Raw genomic sequence first — 6,382 nt, 5'->3', positions numbered from 1 at the left:
TTTCGTAAAATATGTCAATCCATACATATGACAAGTTTAAAAGCAGATATGGCTCTAAAAATTAGTTGTTGTTGCTATCTGGACATATTGTCTTAGGCCAAATCCTTCCAGCAGTTTCTCAGCTATGTGATTTAAAGAGCTACGATGTTAAAAAAGGGCCTCTGCCATTCCTTAAAGTGTTATGATAGATATCCAGTTTCTATTTTGGAGCTACAGATGTCCTTCCAAGTTAAAAAATAATTTAAAAAAAGGAAGATGAGGGTGTATTTAGCAGGAAAAAAATCAGAGTAATTTATGGCACTCCCAACTCTGGGTTAAATTAAGATGGTTTGTATTGAGTAAAAATGTTTATATTTAGCAGTAACTATTCCTAAATAAATAACAATCTCTTCCTATTTTAAGGGGAAAATGAATTATATGCAGCTGCCTATTCAAACTTGGAATCATTAGAAGAATACTAGGATACATGCATTTTTCTACAGATAAGTCATAAAGTCCCAAAGTAAATATTAGCACAAAGTGTAGACGTGGGACTGTTCTCTGGAAAAAATCAAATTCATGTTAGCAGTTTGACATACACAACCCAACTTTAATGTCTCACGCTATAAAAACAACCCAAAAAAATTTACCCATGTTCTTCAGACTAGCATTCTAAAAATCTCTCAAAAGGAATGGGTCATGAAATACTGGTAAAAATCAATCTGACATAATTTTTTGAAATGTTAGACTTCCTACAGGCATATAATATTTAAACACTGGGCATAATTTGTCAACAGAACAAGATATGGCATGCCAATGAAAAAGTGAGATCTTATCCAGTGGGAACAGTAAACATAACTGAATAAGAAAAGGCAGAGCAGGAATCACCTATTCAGATTTAATACGATATTTCTGGGAAATGTGATCTGGGACAATCCTTCGTGAAATGGCCTTTTAGGGCAGATATGTTTATTCTAGAAGAACAGTCAGAATTGTGCTATGTACAATAATACTCAGAATTAGGAGACTGTGTAAATTCAGCTTGGGAGAAAAAGTGAGAGACTTCCCATGTTTAGCATTCAGAAAAAAGACATCTTGAACTAACTCATTTTAATCCAGCCCCAGATGTAACGTTAACTATTGGATGAATGCAGATCACGTGCTTGAACTGTGCAGATCTGAAAACTCCTCCCAAACCCAGATCTGCATTGCAGTCAGGGAAGGAACAAGATTTATTTCCTCTTCCCTGCTCATATGCACAGATATGCAGACAATTAGAAAATCCACCTGCATCTTTACCTCAGTAAGCTACAGCCTGTAATGTTTAATATTTATCTCATTATACAATTATTTCTTCCAGTTATTTATCACAGAGAATCAATATGAAATGCAGCTAACAACAAATCAGGTATATTCATAAAATTACTGAAAATACTTTTGATTTCATGAATAGCAAATTTCTCACCTGATATACCCCTCAGTCTCTCCTTCGGTAATATTACCTCTATAAATTCCTCATTCCCATTCATGGATCATTGTTTGGTATCTGAAGCTCTCTTCTTTCCTGTACAAAGAACAAGCACACTAGTTAACTATCAATCAAGAAAAATTATATTTATGTTTTGCCTCTTTGAATGTTGTGGTGATTTCCATACGCATATATTAGCAAAGCTGGCTCTAGATACACTGGCACCCCCAGCACAGTTAGCCTGCATCCAACTGTGCTTTGCTGTTGTATTAAGATACCACAGTTGAACTAAAGCAATTGAAAAGCTCCCCATTTTTGTCCCCTAACAAAACACACCTCCTTTGACTGTGTCTGAATTTAAAAGTATTTGTTAGCTAGCATATTCTGTTTAACATACTTGAAAAGTGTACTGTACAAAAAGTAAGCTACCTTTAACAAAACAGTGGCCTAGGATAGCTCAGCCAGTTTAACATATGATAAAATACACAATACCATGTCTATATTAAACTTCAAATGTGTTAGCTAACTTATTCAAACACCATATCATTAAACTCCATTCTAGAAAGTTTTGGTTGTACAAGAAGTCTCACTTTCCTGTAACTCAGACACAAAAAAGCAACTTTGTGCATGCACAAAGCTACCTGTTTGCCCTTTACAACAATGTAAGAGCAGTTAAGGAGTGAGTCTGCCTTTGCCTTAGGTCAGAGATGTTGTTCATTGTTCAGTAAACACTAACAGGTCCCAGAAATACATACTTTAAGAACAGTTTTTCCTTTCATTTTTTTTCAGAGAGGCTGATGCTTATTTAATTCAAAGAAGAAAAGGCATACAAGACAGACTAAAAGGAGAAAAGAGACTTAGCTAGAGATAAGACCGCAAAATCTAAACCATAAATGCCTTAAGATTTTACTAAAGTTCACTAAAGTAACTGGAAAGAGTTATCTACAAATTGTATACAAATTACAATGAACCAAAATGCAGAGCTATTTCTGTATATTGTGAAGGCTAATTATAGAATATGCATACTTGTATGTATGTGTGCATGTCTGAATATATGTAAAAATCTTTAAAATATTAAACAATGTAATATAGAAAATGTTTTAAAAATTGCCTCCTGTGTGAAAGGAAACAAAAATATATAGTATTTTCAAGGGAAGAAACCAGTTCAAAAATACTTTTATTTGAGCTAGCTGCTGAGTATATAATATTCTTTGTTCATTATTAAAGCCTCATGAGAGTCACAGCAGGCAGACAGGTCTCTTGGGGAACAGAAGTCATGTGCCAGTCTATTTGATTGTGTGTGCTTTCTTGGTCACAGTTTCAGGAGGTATTTGTTTGGGATTTGTCTATTGCGTTTTTTAGGGTTTGGGAAAAATAAATACAAAAATAAAAACTAAAATGTTTTTTAAAAAGCAAGCAACATTTAAAATAGAACAAGAATTTTAGCTTTTTCAGGGTTTCAGCCTCATTCCTAGTGTCATTTTGGCTCTAGGCATTTTAAAATTATTTGAATGAAGGGAATGTTTACAGTCTGCACTGTATAAAAGTGAATATACTTATGACTGCCAAAATTTGAACACATTTACACACAGCATATGTTCCTGCCCTTGCTCAAAGAAACTTGGCCAATAAAATAATATGTAGACATCAAAATAATGGGTTATATGTAAAAGGAGCAGACACTATAGTTTATTATATAATAGTTCAAGGTTCTGCCATAGCAGATTAATTTAACGGTGATTAATTTAAGTATTCAATATCCCTTTAATCCAGGAAAAGTATGAGGTATTGACCAATCTACTGCCTTTCAAACTCATTTGAACGCTCTATGGTACTGAGGCCTACAGTAGAAAGAATACATTTCATGGTTTTTCTAAAATAAGATATTCTAAGGTACTTAAAACGATTAATCTGCTGCAAGATTACCAGATGCTTTTTAAAATCAATATGGAGGCTATTTGTTTCTGTAACCTCAAAGTGACCAAAAAATACAGGTTTAGTTTAGTGAATTAAGGTACTGGCTTTTACTTCTAGAAACCCAGGTTCTAAATGGTGGTCACATCCTACTATCTCATCAAAACAATAAACATATTCACCAAGAATGTTTGTAGATGTACAAACACAAAGAAAAAAATCTATGAAATTCATGTGCACGCACACTTGAAATAGTTTCTCATCCGCAATTGTTCATTTTACAGGCTTAGTTAGTTTATTAAATAAGATCTAAGCCAAAATAAGTGAGAGGAGACAAATAAAAACTTAGGCACAGAAAACTGCAGAAGTTAAAGGCAGTCTTTTCATTTAGGGTCCAAATGAAAATAAAACTACAACCCTCGGGTTTACCATTGCAAATAAGAGCTGTACAATTGTTAAAGCAGCAAGGAAAAAAAGGAGGAGCCAGCTTAGCTGCTTCCCTTGGTAGCTGCTGCTGCATAACAGAAAAAGAGAGGAAGTAAAGCCCTGGAAGAGCAGATAAAAATAACTATGTACTTAACATTACATTTCTATCTAAGCAAAACCCTTGCATTAAAAACATTAGAAAATTACATTCTGTAATTCTCCAGTTATTGAGACCAGGTCCATTATCATCTTCTATCTGGGTATACATCATCACAACCCAATTATACAAGGGCAAAATTGTATACCTAATTCCAAGATTCTGTTGTTTCATCTCAGCTGGTTTCTTAGCCCTATTTCCTGTTCTGGTAAGTTACTGGTATAATGTTGAAACACCAGCAAGGTAAACTGAATGCAGTGTTCCCATTCCAATCTCATCATATTTTATCACTATTCTAGATCTGTGAAAAAAAATACAGAAAGTGAAGGGTAACCATGAATTGGGACCACAAATACATACCTGATCTGTCTTTAGATCTGCAACACTGGCAAATCACACAAGGATGTGTCAGTACCAAGCACTATTTTAAACCATTTATACTTCTAGTATTCTAGGGATAACAGCAGGCAACATATGAAAATTAAACATTCTATAAAAGGAATGAGTCTTAACACAATAATGTCTGAGAAACATCATGAAAGATGGGGGAAAATATAAAGAAAATATTAGGAAGCTTATCTTATTTAATTCATGCTTTATATTAGAAGTTTGAGCTTTCCTCTTTAACATTTTGTTAAGCTACATATATTAGTATTATATGATCACACAATAGGAACTGATAAACAACTATTACTTCTCTCCCATTCCTTTCTTATGAGTGTTACTACTGCATCCCAAGAAGTTGAGACAGTGCTTACCCCTAGCAGGAACCAACAGCAGATCTTTTACTCTGCCTATGAGGTTTTTTCAAGCATTTGGTCAGTACTTGCCGCTGTAATGGTTTAACATCTTTGTTGCCAACCCTACAGTGCCCAAATGCTTCAGAATCATGGCAAGAAAGAATATGAATGAAACAAAAACACACAAATAAAAACATGTGATTTGAAGACACGACTATTTAAATTTAAAGATTCTTCTTGTTATGTGTTCACTGCTTTAGGTTTGCTTGTTTGTTTTTTAATTCCTGATATTGAGACCTAAGCTATGGGGAGGTTGCTTTGATTTCCAACAGCCAGTAATAGCCACAAAGCAGCCATATGTCATCCACTCTCTCATGGAGAACAGTTGGAATATATAAAAGCAATCTGAACACAACCCCTTCTAGTTCCAGTCTTTTCCCAATGCTAGCTGCAGAAGATAAATCATCTTTATACTAGCTGAAGACTCCTACCTGGTTAAGGGAAACTTATGTTTAGCTAGTGAAATTCAGCTTCTGACCTTTTTACATCAAGCTGAAAAATCTGCCTTGAATCAGATAAAGTTTAATAGTTCAAAATCTTATGTGAGACTATATCTTAAATATATAGAATGTATAACAGATAGTCATAAGATATTAAAGTCATAAGATATTAAAAAGGCAGGGGGGTCAAGTGTTTTTCCCCTAAACTTTGTTGGCCATTGGGTTCAAAACAGTTTTGTAAAGAGAAGGATTAAACACAAAATACCAGTTACATTACAGGCTGTAATAAAACAGCAAAAAACATAATTTGTAACTGTTTTCCTATACACATCCATTTATTCACAACTTTCCCTACACCTTTCTTGCTCAACTTTTTTCCACAACCTCACCTGCACCTTTTTCAATAAAACCACACCCACAAGCCTACCCCCCTAGCTTTCCTTGTGTCCTTAAATAAGGGGAAATGAGGGCATTGAAAAGGGATAAATACTGACTCTGGGGACTCTTTCAGTTACATGGGTCAGCTAAGTTAGAGTATCCTACCAAAATGGCTACTGTTACACTCAGAGATGAGAAAGATACTCAAGACTATAGGCGAAGAAAAGAAGATGACTATTACAGGTGGAATAATAATAATTTTTCTTGTGGGTTTGCTTTTTTTGGCAGGGGGGAGGGTATCCTCATTCTCCAGAGAGTTTAAGGAATCACCTGCTCAGGTTTCCACTACTTGTGTTTGCTTTTCCACTCTGCGTTTTGCAAACCAGTTAAGGTCTCTAGCTTCATATTTGGTGAACACATTGCAACTGAAGAGGCAAAGACTTCTGAGGGCCATCTCTTTTATTGGACCAGGTATGCGGCTGGGATAAGTTGGGACGAGGCTGGGAGAAGAAAACAGTCTTCTTCAGGACGGAGCTGTAGGACGCAGTGCACCGCGCGGGGTGGGGCAGACGCACAACTAGCAGGGAAACGGCGCGAGGGGCCACCGCGGCCCGCCGCAAGGGGGAGGCTGAGAGCCTGTGGCAGGAGCTCGCAACGGGCCGCTGCGCTCCTCCGCTGTCCCCGAGGCCTGAGCCTGCGCTGCTGGAAGCGCGTGGCCCGAGTGCCTGGCGGGCCTCGTGACAATGCCGGGTCCGAGTCCCGGAGGGCACAGGCGGGGGCGCTCCATGACGGGGGTCGGGAAGGGGTGACAACGGCTCCG

The sequence above is a fragment of the Crocodylus siamensis genome, chromosome 4 (genome assembly GCF_052110815.1).
Source record: "Crocodylus siamensis isolate JL-2025a chromosome 4, ASM5211081v1, whole genome shotgun sequence".
Classification (NCBI taxonomy): Eukaryota; Metazoa; Chordata; order Crocodylia; family Crocodylidae; genus Crocodylus; species Crocodylus siamensis.
The sequence above is the reverse complement of the archived record's forward strand: the minus strand, read 5'-3'. Positions refer to the sequence as shown.